Genomic DNA, 15923 nt, shown 5'->3' on the forward strand with positions numbered 1-15923 from the left:
ATGGCTTCATAGACAAACAACAGTATATTGGCATTGGCACTTAATCAAACACATGTTCATAGTGAGTTTAAACACAGTAGGATATGTTTAGCTTTAGGCATTAGTATTTCTAGATAAAGCAAAAAGGATTTATTTAACAGAGAAAAACACTCAGATGTGCTCCGAGCATGCTGAGTGTCATATTTGGTCCATGGACACACCATATAAGCATGTGGACAGAGGTGTTGGCATGGTAGCTCTTCTTCTCATCTCTTCCACATTGGGTTAGATGGTGAAGCGGCGAGGACTCTTTGCTAAGCCTCAACACTCCTAATCCTATCAGTGTTCAAAGACAGTGCTAAAGGTAAGGCTCCCCAAAGACACAAGCACATCTGGTGCCGGGCTAGAGGGATGGCAGCAGCAGACGGACTGGGAGTCACTGAGCTGTGCACTGACATCCACCCGCTAACACATGGAACTAATGAAACCGTGCTACCAGCTATAAATTAAAGGGACTGACAGTGAATATGTCACTGATGGAAATCAAACTCATGGTAAGAAATATTAGCTGCTGCTGATACAGTGAGGACCAACAGCCAAGTTGCACTGTTGTCAAGTGTTATCATCAATCATCAAGCGAACTGTCAGCCTGTCATTGGGAGATGTGCTTTTAATGACATCACATGAGTGGAAATGAAACCAGTTCTGTGTATTACAGGGCTACAACCTCAAAGAGACACAGGTAGTTGTCAATACCATTCAATAGTGCAGGAATAAATGGTAAGAAGACTAAGAGTCTACAGCTCTGTAAGGCTGTACCTCGGCACCGCACGGTTAGCTAAATAATAACATGCAGATGTTTAATGTTCACTATTATCAGGTTTAACTCTAATGTTCAGCTTAATTGGGTCTAACTCTAATGTTCAGGTTAATTGGGTCTAACCGTACACAATCTTGAAGTGTCATTAAATCGTGAAATGTTTGGACAAGATGAAATGATGCCCCGTTTATTTATTTTTTTCTACATTTTTTTTCAGAGCACATGACTACACATCACCCCTTTAAGTGTTTTTGTATGGCACCTGTCAAAGGTGGATGCAACATGCTTCAAAACCAAAGAACAGAAACAAGGTTACACATGAAAGAGGATATGGTAAACCAAAAACCCTAGCTTGGCACAGCAGCGTTAGCTCAATAATCACATGCAGATGTTTAGTAGAGAGTCTAATGCTCACTATGTTAACCATGTTAGTTTAGTGGGATAGCATTCTAACACTTGCTAATCCGCACCAAACACAAACCACTCTGATGTTAATGACATTTGTCTGGCAGTAATATGGTCATAACAGAAACCTATGAATCACCAAAGTTATATCAATTCATTCTTCGTCTGTACCAAATTGCTGTACCAAAATGGTGGTCTGGACAGAATAACCGAACCAGAATGTGATCCTTAGACAGCTACTAGCATGGCAAAAAGAGTCTGAAAACTAAGAATTGATTGCTATAACATATACCCAGAACTATTTCGCTATGTTCACAAGGCATCAGAGTTACTATTAAATGGTAAATAAACTTGTACTTAGAAAGCTCATTTCTAGTCTTCTGACTACTCAAGGCGCTGATGGCAGTAGACATTTACATACCATCTAATCTAATCTAATCTAACCATTCACACACCCATGTGCAGCACAGGGAGCAATTTGGGGCTCAGTGTCTTGCCCAATGACTGGTGGAACTGAAGTTTGATCTCAGCTTTATATTTTGCTCGTCTTGGCAGACTGTAGCCCAATTATTGTCCTTGTGTGATTCTTACATGAGTCAGTAACATTAAGATATCTTAAAGGTGCAATGGATAATATATGGTCAGATTTTTAGTGTCAAACATTTAAAAAAATAAACATTATCAACAAAATGTGAAGGGGTAACAGTTTGGATGCCATGTCAAAGATGTTTATGCATTGTGTTGCAGCGATATCTTGTGAAATTATCATGCTAACCAGCTAGCCACAACCCGTCCTGTCTTGTTATCCCACTTGTGCCTCGAGAGGTGAGTCACTAGCGCCCAGTCTGCCAACATGAGAGGACGAAGAAGTAGAGCTGTCCCAGCTCACAGAAGCTACAGACCTGAACTAAGATTCTATGTTTAAGAGACTGTTGTTACTTGTTCAACGGCTAAGTCAGTGATGTTTCTGTTCAGCCAGGTCTCTGTTATCACCATGCTCAGTTAGGGGTGGGCAATATGGCAAAAATATCATATCACTATTTTTTTTTTTTTAAATCACAATTTTATCAAGATTTTTAACATTGATTTTTGTAGCTGAAGTTACTGAATAGTGCAACCAAAGAATTTTCCCATGTAAAAACATAGCCCTAAAAGAGACAATATATGTGATAAAGCCAAAAAAACTTTCTGAACAGATTTTAACCAGTGGGCCAAATACAATGGACATTCAACAAAAAAGCTGTCTAAAGCTCCTGTTTCCTCTGCTGCTGTGGTGTGGCTGCTCTCCTCACTGTTTCACTCTCAGCAGACTGCTTTGGATGCTGTCTCTTTAGATGGTTGAAAAGGCTCATTGTGTTAGCGTCTGATGTGTGCACCTTGTGTGACTGTGTGTGTGTTGCAGGTTTGGGCAGAAAGATGGCCCCTGAAGGGGCGGCACTCGTTTCTTAAAAACATTAGGAGTCTGCAGTTGCACAGGACATTTATCCAATATTTAAGCCAATATTTCACTACTTGTTCCACACATTCTGTGAATAAGTGTGGACACGGTAGTTTCGTTTTAATTTTCTGCCCACTACTTTCTGAATCAAACATGATGGGGGATGAGAAATCCACGTCAATGCCTGTAGTTTGCTATGGTTGGTCGATCAGCATGTCTTTAGGGCGGTGCATGAGGCGAACTAGCCAAAAGTGTGATTTGGCTGAGGAAAAAAAAAACCCAGCAGTGGCTAGAATGTGTCCTACAGACGATACTACGATCTCTCTGCTTTGGCAGATCGTCAGCACGTTCTAATCCTTCACGATCTAATATCATCATATCACCCACCCCTATACATGGCTATCCTTGCGGTGGTTGGTAATCCACTCTCCGATGTCGTCCAGTCTATTAACGAGCAAGCTCTTAGCCTAGCCTGGATCCCCTGGCTCTTACCTCGCACCGTCCCACTGGTTCCTCCTCTCTGCCGTTCTCTGTGCGCTCCACTGAGCAAGTAATCTCCACTGGGATGAAGCTAGACTCTCCGGGGATTTGTCCATTGCAACAGTCTCTTAAACACCTAATCTCAGTTATACTTTGAGGACACTGCAGGTTTATTGGGTCTAACCGTACACAATCTTGAAGTGTCATTAAATTGTGAAATGTTTACACAAGGTGAAATGATGCCCCCTATTTATTTTTCAATATGTTTTTTTTTTCAGAGCACATGACCAGTAACTACACATTACCTCTTTTAGTGTTTTTGTATGGCAGTTGTCAAAGGTAGATACAACATGCTTCAAAACTAAAGAACAGAAACAAGGTTACACACCAAAGAGGATGTGGTAAGCCAGAAACTCTAGTTGAAAAATCATTAATGAATAAATGTCTGTTGAGTTGGGTGTAATGAAGTATAATGTAAATGCTGATATTGACTTTCTCTGCAAGGAGCCTTTCTGAAAAGGTAGGTATCTAAGGTCATATTTTGGTACCAAGGGTTAAAAGGTCAGAGATAAAAACCTGTGCTTTAAAACCCCAAAGTGAACTCTGAGACCAACAGGTAACCCATGGGGTTATGAGAGTATTGGTGTGATGTGATCTGTTCTGTCAGCATGAGCAGACATCCTGGCTGCTGTGTCCTGAACACACAGACGGCGGGCGGGTGAGGCAAGAACAGTGAGCTGGAGGAGGTAAAATGTGAGTGACTTTGCCCACATTACTGAATCAGAAAATGTTGGAGAAGGTTCTGTTTTGAAATGATCAATGACTGTACGACTGTCTCTACATCACGCAATTAGTGAGCAAAGTAAAAAACTTTAAAAAATGCATTCTAGACTTCTGGCAGCTCAGTCATTATTAGCAGTTCATTTTGTATTATGCTGTTTTAAGTTTGTAATATTTTTGTCAGTGAAAAAATATACATCTGGAAGTTATTAGAAGAGTTTACATCTGTTGAGTCATAGGGAACCTCCCTGTTGGTTTAGAGTGCATAATTGGCTTTTAACATTTAGGGATTAAGTCATAATAGTCATTAACAAGGTGGCTGATAATATTACACATAACTGATGAGTAGGAAATGCCTGTTCTAATGTAATAAGACAGCTCACACTGTTACTGTGTGTATATGGCTTTTTGATTAACTTTATTTTGACAAGTGATAAGAGTTGGTGACAGTAGCACACCAGCACCAATAGGTGTCATGTATGTATTTCTTTAAACCAATCACATTATTTATTCAGCTCATTCTCCGCTGTGGAGCCAAATCAACAGTAGGACGAGACGTGACCGTCCTGTTGTCTGTGGATTTCATCAGTGTTTACATGTTACATGTTTTTAAATCAGTGTGTTTGTCCACCAAAATGGGCTCACACGTTAATGTGGCACAGAGTATATTTAAATGCATTTGCTCAGCTGTTTTTCTTTATGCAATATAGTATATATCCAGATACAACAGCAAAGCTAAGTGTATTTGCTGTGTAGTCTTTATATAGTTTAAATTGAATTTTCATAATTACAGATAAAGATAATACAGATACAGATAAATGTGCGATATCATCCATTGGTAGGCTATATAAAGTGTTGGTTTGCACCGGTTTCAGTTGGCCGTCGGTATTGAACGGCCTGATTAAAAGTGGATGTCATTTTAAAGTTGACCTTTTTTATGTGCTGTGAGTCATTGTTTGACCATACACATATTACACAGAATTAGCTCACTGATGAGCTCAGAATATAATATCTGCATGATTTTTTTTAACCCTGAATAAATCATGTTTGACTCCCCTTAATGATGCTACAGCATTCACGCAGAGTTCAGGTCAAATAACAGGGGAAACATCTGTAGGTATTCAAATATATATATATATATATATATATATATATATGTATATATATTCATATATATATATATTCAGAAACTCCAACATTCTGTACTTATTCTTCACTCGAAAGAATTGAATTACTGCTCAAATGTGGTTCGCTAGCATCCATTTCCTGCATCATTACAAGCTCCTCCAAACCATTTGAAAAGTAAAGTAAAATGTCAATTCAGTAGTCTGCTAGATAATGATCATCCTCTCTTCTGTAAAGGAACTGGCCCTCACACAAGTTGCTTCCCCTGCACAGTAACACCCTCTACACTTAAACTCAGTTAAAGAAATCCTTAGAAGCAGCTGGTGTTTGATCCAGTGCTGGAGCAGGAGTAATGTTCCCAATTCCTTTCCAGGTAAGAGCCTCCGTTCTGTAAATGAAACCATTGTATCCACTGCAGCCTGCTCCACTACCAAGAATCCCTCAGGAGAATGGACAATGGGTCTGACTCCAGTTACCAAGCACCTGTACACTGGTGTGCATAGAAACAGGAGACAAGTCACTCACTCCCATGATTTTAGACCCCCTCTGCCCTTTCACCTGCTACCACAGCAGGGATCCAGTTGCAGGAGGGATGGGTGTGGTGCCACTGTCACACTGGCAAAACTAACAATCAATGGTCTGGTGCAGCCTTCATGTACCTTAATATACCATCACCTGCGAAAGGTTACGAAATATTGATCTATGCTTTCTGAGCAGCTGAGGTCTCTACCACATATTTGACTCAGGCAGCAGACTCCCTAACCTCAGCTCCCCAGGATGGGTTGTTTTTTCTCCACCCTGCTACTACAATAGAGGCTGTTATTCACCAACAGCCTTGCGCCTTTTGTATTGAGATGTAGAGGAGACAAAATGTATTTATTTGTTTTGGTGGCGACGCGCTATCGTCGGGATTGATCGCTGTGGGCTGGAATTGGTGCTGGATTGAGGGGAGAGCGACGACAGGAAGGAGGAATGTACTGGAAGGCCTTATCTGGGAGCTCCAGGCCGCTGTGACGGGAAGTGGAATGTCAGGAGGGGAAAGAGGAAGTAGGCTGGGATGTAACGTGCAAACACACATATAGTCAGACGTGCACAAATATACACATCTCAGCGAGCATGCACACACACACACACACACACACACACACACACACACACACACACACACACACACACACACACACACACACACACACACACACACACACACACACACACACACACACACAAGAGGCTCTCCTGCTTTATCTGCAGTGCTGAGAGATAGACAACTCCCATCTTTCCCCTGTCTCTATGATTTCAGTTTTATTTCCTCTGTCTCCCAATTCCTTTTTCCTCTTCACTCTCTCTCTCTTCCTATTACCCTGCATCCTTATCAGCAGATTTTAGACAGAATAAATCGAATAGGGGGACAAACGGGGAAATTGCGGCATTATGGTGCTCAAGGTGAATATCAGACCAATGGAGGCGGAACTGGATTGAACTGTAGAGCAGGTTCTTTTGTCCAAGTTTATTATAACCATTAAATGTGTTTACATGACAACGAGGATACATGTTTATGTGAACCTCCTTTAGCAACATGCAATACCTTCACTGCAATTGTCTCCCAATCAGCTGCAGTTTTCATTCAAGACAATGCCCCCTGTCACACTGTGACACAGGTGAAGCAGTTCACTGAAGGAAGATTTCTTCGGTAAATCCTGCCCAGCCCTAATCTAGGTTATTTGGCTGCAAAGGATACTGTACAGTATGTTTCAGCTTTCAAAGTTGGAAACACACACACACACACACACACGTTCAGTCCACACATCAGCACACACACCTTTCACTGACACCCCGGCGTCTGTTAGCATTTGTGCCTGTGTGCTGGGCTGTCACTTGCTGTGTGAAATAATGCATGGGCTCCAGAGCAGGGCCACTTTCTCCCTCTCATTCTCCTGAGTGGCCCGAGAGCAAGGGTCGGCTTTGTCATAACAAGCAGCTCGACTTAGAGTCTACCTCAAACCAGGATCCACACCACTCTGGAGACAGGACCAGATAATGGAACTTACTGGGTCTGAGAGTAAGAAGGGGATAGGGTTAAAGTAGACACCAAAACAGCAATCTGTGAGTACACTGCAATTTGTGCTGACGGGGCAGGACAACAATGATGCCTGACAGCCCCATGTGATGAAAATAACAACCAGCATGCATAATGCAGGACACTCTCCCTCCACTGAACCAAGCACTCTGGACTCTCCAGGACGTCGCTGTCCCTATTAAAAAGCTATCCACTGTGGGCTTCATAGTTGGTACATCTCCCCTCAATGACAACAATTGTCCAGCGGAAGTAAGCATCCTTTGGGAGAAGGGGCTGTAATTATGCGATGGGCAGTGGTGATAGTGATATCCTGCTCGAGCCTCAGAAGTGAGTTGTTTGCACTTGATCTGCCCAGTGGATCCCAAGGGTGGCAGAAATTACAACTCAACTGTTAAACAAACAAATTATCAGCAGTGAGGAGAGACAGGATCTAAAGGCTTGGCCATGACAGCCAGGAGATACAAGGGGCCTCATTACAGTAATAATCTTAACTTAGCCATGTGTGGGCGCCTAGAGAAGAGGTGCTTGACCCAGCGTCTTAGTGAAGCCGCTCTCAGTGCTTTGAGTTGAAAATCTGACCTTTACAGAAAAGCGCCGGTGTCCTCATTGTTGCTCCTGTTCAGGAAACTAAAAAACAAAGACTGAAAAGCCCATTTGTGCGGGCAGGTCGACCAGACAGTCAACACTGCTATGTGTTGTGCTTATATCACCGTACGCTTTGTAAGCTTGTTTTTTTCTTAGCTGTGTAGCCACCTAGATACCATTAATGTCATTGTCATAGCAACAAGAGCCACCGGCAACGCTTTGAGGCACTGGGATGAAGCCCTGCAGACGCCTTTCTGCTAGAAAAAGATGCTATGTGGACTCAAGCCCGTCTCCTATCTACACTTGAGACACTCGGCCTGTCATGCTTGAATCTTTGTTGTGTGCATGTCTTGTAGTGTACACAAGACTGCCTGTATCCATGACAACCTCAGTCTCACTTCACTTGTCACAGACTAGCTAGCTTGCTGTAATGGACAAGATAACTTTTTTGGGAAGCATTCTTCCATATTGACCCTTCATAAGTCCCACTCATATGCTCTGCGCTCCGAGAACAGCTGGGCAAGCTTGGTGCCTGGCAACAACGCGGTCAACTTTCCCCTTTCCTGTTAGGTAATGTTAGTACAATATTAACAACCTAACTAATGTATAGATAGCCTACGTCAAGAAGTGTTAGCCCTGATGTTTTCTGACTATCCATAATTCTTATCTTGTTAGCAAGCAACCTTTTTCTCCTTCTCTAACATTAGCACAGCAATAGCCTAAAGAGAAAGCAAACCTAGCTAACATTGGTGATTGCTGACATTAGGCTTACTCCCTTTTGAGTAGCTGTACATTAACTAGCCTACATAGTTAAGCTAGCTAGCTAGCTACCATTTTTCTAACAATAGCTAGCCTAACAGGAAAGAGGAAAGTTGACCAGGTTCTGCTGGATGCCTAGCTTGTCATACAGACTTAAAACAATGTTGCTGCAATCTTGGATTCTTTTTTTTAATTGCAATTCATTTTGAAATAAGGATAGGGTCCATGCCATCCTAACTTAGGATTTCTAACTAAGGAAATTCTTCATCTCAAACTGAGATAAGACAGGATTTCAGATTGAGGCATTCTCTGTGTTAACCGTCAACTATATGTCAAAGTAAGTTTTTTAATATCTTATGCATCAATACACCTGATACAGAATCTTGGAATATCGATACTAGCATCAATATCAAAAACTAGAATTACCAGTCAAGTTACAGTTTACATCCAATCTGTCCAGACTTCCATAATATATGCCGTGAAGACTTTGAAGGAATTCAATAAAAGGTAATATTTTTTGGTGAAACGTGTATGCTTCACACACATCTCTAACCCATCAGCACAGAACAAAATCGAATCAGTTCATCCTGGAGGCCGATTCACTTCTTCTTCAACCTTCCCTAATTTCTATCCCTATTTCCGGCACCCTTGCTTGGATCACACCTTTCCTCAAACTTCATTTTGGTCTCAACTACACACCTGGAATGTTCAATGATTGTATCTTGAGTGGTTGTAAAGCTATTGCGGTGACAGAAACTTACAGACATATAACACACACACACACACACACACGCACACACACACACACATACGCACACGCACACACACACACACACACACACACACACACACACACACACACACACACACACACACACACACACACACACACACACACACACACACACATACACACACACACACACAAATACACACGCACGCACGTACACACACATCAGGTCAGATATAGTAAGTGACATTTTAAACTGAACATGTAATAAGGGGGAAAAAATTGCATGCAGAAAAACATCACTGGATACATGAAATTAAATCATTTCCCTGGCTTGCTGTAGTGAGAAATAATTGAATTAAAGTGTTTAATAATATTCGTGGTCAGGGAAGAGGCTCCATCAAACCATGAGATGACATGCTCAGTATGTCCTAACACATTGTGAATGTTCAGAGCCTAAAGGGACCTTAACAAAAGGCTGCTCTGATTGTCTTTTCTGTCACTTCCTAACTCTCTACAAAAGATCAAAAAATGGGTTAGAAGAGCAGCAAACAAAAAAGCATTTGTGTAACAGCAAATTAATTGCACTGGCACGGTCTTAAGGAAACAACTACCCACAAGCCCACAAGTGTGTGAATATTGCGCAAATATGAGACGATGTCTGCAGCCTGTAAGCGAGTCCTGCCGAGCGCTGGGGTGGGAAACGAACATGCCAGGTCCTACTGACAAGACTGTGATTCAAATGGACACGAGGTGGCCGCCACTCCGGGGGCTGCAGGGGACTCGACTAGTGCAAAGAGAACGGGGAAGTAGTCCAAGGTGCTACTGTAGGCTGGAAATGGGATCTTATGTAAGCAACTACATCCTGTCCTCTGTAATCCCCCCCCCACACACACACACACTTGCACAAACACGTACACACACACACACGCACACACACGCACACACACACACACACACACACACACACACACACACACATCTTTGAGGCATTAATAAGTCACAACTCAGATGTTTTGCTCTCCCCTACACCCCATCTATCCTAATTAACGGAGGTGCAGACAGTCCGTTAAGCTGAGGTGAATGGCAGGCGATTTTTACTCCTCTGCCACCAATAAAACGACTACAGTGTGACAGAATGTGTGCGGATCACATTAAGAGTGTGTTTCCTGTGCAGCTCACTCAGGTGTGAGTCGGTGTGAGTTGCGTGTGTGGCATGTCAACGCCGATTACACTGTGTATGGAGGACTCAGTGGACTGTTTCTGCCTTCATGGGTGCCTGACCTACCTGCTCTGATCGGGTTTCATGGAGGCTGGACTGCTCACAGGACTGGAACTACTCGCTTCAGTTTAGGTCTTCACTGGCTGCCAATTCCTGCTGCCCCAGTGCAGTTACAGCTAAGTGCTTGCAAAAAGACTAAAAAAGCATTTATTTTAGGAGTGAATTTCTTGCTGAAATTCATACTTGCATACTAAGGTTGAGTAAAAGGGAATAAAAAAAACAGCAGAATAGATGAGCTCACCGAGCATATCTGTCCGTTTGTAGTTTATTATTAAAAGGTGTAATCAACCCACTTTTGGCATGAGAATCATAGAATTCTGGAGCTACTGTATGTGTGTAACATCTTTAATTTCATCATTGTACTGTAACCTACTTTTTGATCACTTATGCATTGTAATCCCAGCCCAGCTCTTATTTCCAGGGCGTTAAAGTCCTCTGTTTTGTCACAGTCCTCTGCGTTTGATACTGCGCCGTGCAATGCTATTACAGTGACAAAATCTGACATATAAACACTGAAAAAAATACTCCAAACCCCCTCTGTGGTAGTTTCTGCTACAGTAGGGAACTCCAGGACCACATTTAAACCATGATGATTCACGCACACACAGACACACACACAGACACAGACACACACACACACAGACACACACACACACACACACACACACAAACACACACACACACACACACACACACACACACACACACACACTGACACTGACATGCAGAAAAACATCACTGGATAGTTTGCTGTACAGTCCTATGCGTTTGATAGTGACACACTGGGTTTTCAACTTTAAACCCCACCAGAGGCAAAATTAGACGCCCAGAGCAAGTACTGCAGGATTAAGTCTGTGCAGGGAAGAGGTCAAGGTGGTGGATGCGTCACTGCAGTTATGTTACAAACACATGTATTTAAACCCCACCCATGTTTTTTTCCTATCCCCAGCCAAGCGCTTTTGTTGCCTAAACCTTTGTTGCCTAAACCATGGGATTTTGTTTGAATTCACAACATTAACCATGTGTTCCACATGTTAAAAACATCCACCATAGTGACTGTAGTTGGAGGAGCAGGGCTACCCAGTGATTTGACAAGGGATGCCAAGGGGTCATATATGACGAGTTGGAAGAAGAACGGGTTGGTAATCCAGAGGGTTTATTGATATTATTATTAAGGATTAATATGCATCTTATTTTCTAGATGAATCTTTGGGTCGATTAAAAGAAAACTGTGAAGAATGCCACCCACAATGTCGTAGAGCAGAAGGTGCAGGTACAGTTTGACTACAGACCTTTGGCTTAAAAAATGATTTTAACAGGTAATCAATTATCAAAATAGCTGCAGGTAAATTTTCTTTCGACCGACTAATCCATCAATTGTTGCAGCTCTTCTTCAGTTTATGTGGAAACTGGAGCCTGAGGGTGCAATAACAGAAGATTTCATTTGGAAATGTCTTTTGTACATGTTTCTGAGAGGGAACACTAAAATATACAAAACAAGAAGTAAAATAAAAAGATATTGTTATGAATAAATATTCTGGCTATATTTGTACTTGGACATCATACTTATTTGTGTGTGTCTTGGTGCAACCTAAGACTGTGTTTTAAAAGACACCATAAACTATGTCATCTCATTACTTACATATCACACACACACACACACACACACACACACACACACACACACACACACACACACACACACACACACTGCTGTCTGGTCAAGTACTTTGGCTTTGTCCGCCTCTCCGATTAAAGCTACCAGGCTAATTTGCTGCTATGTCGCAATTCCTACATAATCCTTCTCTAATCCTCACAGACTCGATTAAACAGCTAAATCTCCAGCTCAGTATCTGGCTCTATCTGCTGCACTCTTCATTTGTACTCGCTCTCCTCCACTTTCTCCCTGCCCTTCCTTTCTCTCTACTTGCATGCCCTCCCTTCAACCTCTTGACTCTCAACAAAATCTCCTTTATCTTTTTTGCGTCGCCTGCCTCATTTGTGTCCAGCCTCTCTGTTTTTTACTCTCACTCATCATGTCTCAGTGCCCCACAGATGCTTCTGTTGCATCTTTCGTCTTGTACAGATAAAATGTGACTCTGTGTTTCTGCCAAAACACGACCATGAGGTCACCTTCAGAGGTGCTACAGATACTTTTGGCAAACTGGGTCCAAAGCCCTTAACGAACTCCAGCTCTGTCTACATTCAAAGTCATACCTCTCTTTGGTTGTGCAATTTTAAATTCCAAGTTGCTTCAAAGTGGTCCTTTATAAAGCCCTACTTTAATGAAGTTGTTGCGCACATAGGGAAAAGTAGATTTCCACTTCCTTTGGTTTTTTTTACAAAAATCTTCTTTAAGAAAAATCCTACTGCATAGCTTTTGGAGCTTAGACTTTCAATGAGTTTAGTGAGTCATGACTCCCCAAAATATACATAAAAAACGTAGCTATGCAGTCAAGAAAGTGACTATGAAGAGTTCCCCCCCATCACAGTTTGGAAAGGGAGTGATCATTTAATGGTAATAACCCAAAAAAAATGACAGGGGGCATGTTCATACCACCGACTTGGGAAGACCTCTTTTTACCAACAGTGCACAGATACAAACTTGTGGGCTCACCATAGACAGTATAAAAAAATGGACGTAGCATACCCGTCGAGGTCCGTTCTCTCAACTTGATCCAATCGTACTCAATGAGAAACTGCTCTATAATGCAATGATCAAGCAGGAAGTCACTCTGGTGTGAGCTTGGGGCTCACATACACATACATATCCAAACATGTCCCATTCACACCTGTATTGTCTTGAATTTGAACATAAAGAATCAACCCCAACCTAACCTTAACTAAGTACTAATTCGTAACCCTAACGCAAATCATGCTTTATTCCTAAACCTAGGCAAATCGTTTGTGCCTGAACCTAATCCAACCTTAACCGCAGCAATGTCACATCATAAAACAGATTTATTTTGCAACAGTGATGTGTAACAGATAAATGATGTGGAAGTATTTTGCCGTTCAATCTGAAGGACTTGTGCAAGATTCAGAATAAATGAGTGACCTTGGATAAGAGACTAAATGAACATCAGCACTCTGAGAACACCAGACCAAAACCACTCGCAGCACTGTCTAGTAAGAGGTCAAATGTCATCACCCAGGAATCAGTAAGAGCAAGGAGGACATTACATTACATATGATAATAAAGATCATCTTTGACCATCTCCCCCGTATATGACACTGCGTATCACGTGACATACAACAACTAAATGATCACCATGAAAACAGGAAGGAAGACCATGAGATGTGGTTGAAATTATTTTGGAAAACAAGAATTCAAGACTTGTAGTAAGATTCTGACCTTGAGCTAGGTTCATGGATAATCTTGTTTTTCAATGTGCAACCTGAAGCAATTTATGCATGAGCTGCAGCTGTAGGCTACAGGCAAAATGGTTTCTGAAGTGCAGCACGGAGCATTCAAATGGCTCCACCTGTAAGTCCATGTGCTGGATCTGGAGACCCGGACTTGAACTATTCACTGTGTTTCATCTTGTCCCCCAATCACATCTACTGTAATATTTAATATACTCTAAGCTTTTTTTCTTACATCACACCACCATCCTTTCTCTTGTCTGTGGGTTTATGATTTATTGAAAAGCATTGGGTGGTGTCACGCACCACCTCAGTATGCATAACCTTGGGCTGACATCACCCCACCGAGTACAAGTTAAACTAAGCTTGGACAAATCAACCTCAGTTCACTCAGTGTCAGTACACTCTCATTTAGTCAGGTGTTTTTTCTCTGAATAATGTTTTAAATGTCCCATGATATGATCGAAAAGTATTTTCATTTCTAAAGTAAATTAGCTTCAAGTGAAGTTCCGACGTAAAATCATGCCAAGGTCTTTTTTACACCAAAAAAGCCATTGTGTAACAACTATTAACGTAGAAATCTGGGAGAATAACAGCAAACCTCTGCATGAGAAGAGTCCCTACACAGACTTTACTATGAGAGGAGCTGGTACAGGGGCCAGTAGGTAAGTCTTTCAAAACATTTTTTTAATAAACTCTGGGTTCACTAACTACGTTGTTGGTGCTTTCTTTTCTGTGTAGGGACTCTTCTCATGCTGCTACAGAGGTTTGGTGTTATTTTGAGCAGCATTAGTGGTTAAAAAGGCCATTTTAACGCCTTCACCGTACTGCCCCGAGCTAATCACTGTTAGCCACGTCCAGCTGTTATTGACTCTCCGGGAAATATCTGTTGATAGTTAATACGCAAAAAAATATATATGCAAGTGCCGAAAAAGACCATGGGATGATTTTATGCCGGCATTACACTTAAACTACACTAATGTGTTAGCTTGACATCACCAGACTAATTTGCTAAATGCATATTAATCTGGAACCCAACTGCAGGTTGATGGCAACTGAGTCACAAACTTTCTCAAATTACAGCTAAACAGTAACTAAAATGTTTTTCTGAAAACAGTTGGGGTGATAAATACAGCACAGACAATAATACAATAACAGAATCGTGATTGGTATTTGATCAGAGCTGCCTAGTGTGACAGTTTGATCCGAGTTTCGTGAGCCTGGTAAGTTTCACTGGATGGAGAATGACAGTTCCGTTCTGTAACTACATTCAAGCATGACGTTACTCTGTCAGTCATCGTCTTAAACCCGCCCTACATGAGATAAATGTTGTGATTAGCCCATCAGATCTCAAGTTGCTGGAAATCTGTCTAAACAAGAGTATTTGTCAAAGCAAACGACACAGCAGCAAAAGCAGATTCCTCTGGAACAGAACTTTTCACTGTGGAATTTTTTTAATAAAACGCCTTTGGATATTGTTGGTGATTAGAGTCTTGCATATGTCAAGGATTAGCAAAAAAACTGCATTAGTATTCCTTAGGTAGTTCAAGATACTGACCCTGGACAACTTTGTGGCCAAAAAATGAACACGTACAAAAACTGCTCTAAATCCTCTTACATCAATTATATCTGTATATTTGTTATCTACGCTTATTATGGATTAAATATCAAAGCATTTAGATCAATATCGAATTCATACCCAGCCCTATTACGAACACTTAAACCTTGTCTCTGTGGCAAAGTTCAAAGCTCTGATGAAAAAAACAAACTGTGTAACTGAAGAGTGCAATTGGTGTTCCGAAGCTCGATTTTGTATTATGTATCTGAAGTCTCTACTTCTACTACAATGTGCCGCGACCGGCTTCAGGTCTGGCTTGGAAAGGCTCAGGGTGAAGGTTGCTGACGGCTTCGGCGGCAAGCTTTTACAGCGAGCTTTACAGCGAGCTTTACAGCGTCCTTGGAATGAAGAAATAACTGTGTAACTGAAGACTGCAATTGGTATTCTGAAGCTTGATTTTGTATTATGTATCTGAAGTCTCTACTTCATCATTTGGTAACCTTGTAATGATGTGCTTTCTTGGTCAGGTCTCCCTA

At 41.6% G+C, this 15923-nt stretch overlaps 1 protein-coding gene across 1 annotated transcript in view; it reads right to left on the reverse strand.

Annotated features, from left to right (window-relative positions):
* esama (endothelial cell adhesion molecule a) overlaps positions 1 to 15923 on the reverse strand; it is a 69549-nt gene that overhangs the window by 31512 nt on the left and 22114 nt on the right. The window lies entirely within an intron of this gene.

The sequence above is a fragment of the Echiichthys vipera genome, assembly GCF_963691815.1.
Source record: "Echiichthys vipera genome assembly, chromosome: 14".
Taxonomy (NCBI): Eukaryota; Metazoa; Chordata; class Actinopteri; order Perciformes; family Trachinidae; genus Echiichthys; species Echiichthys vipera.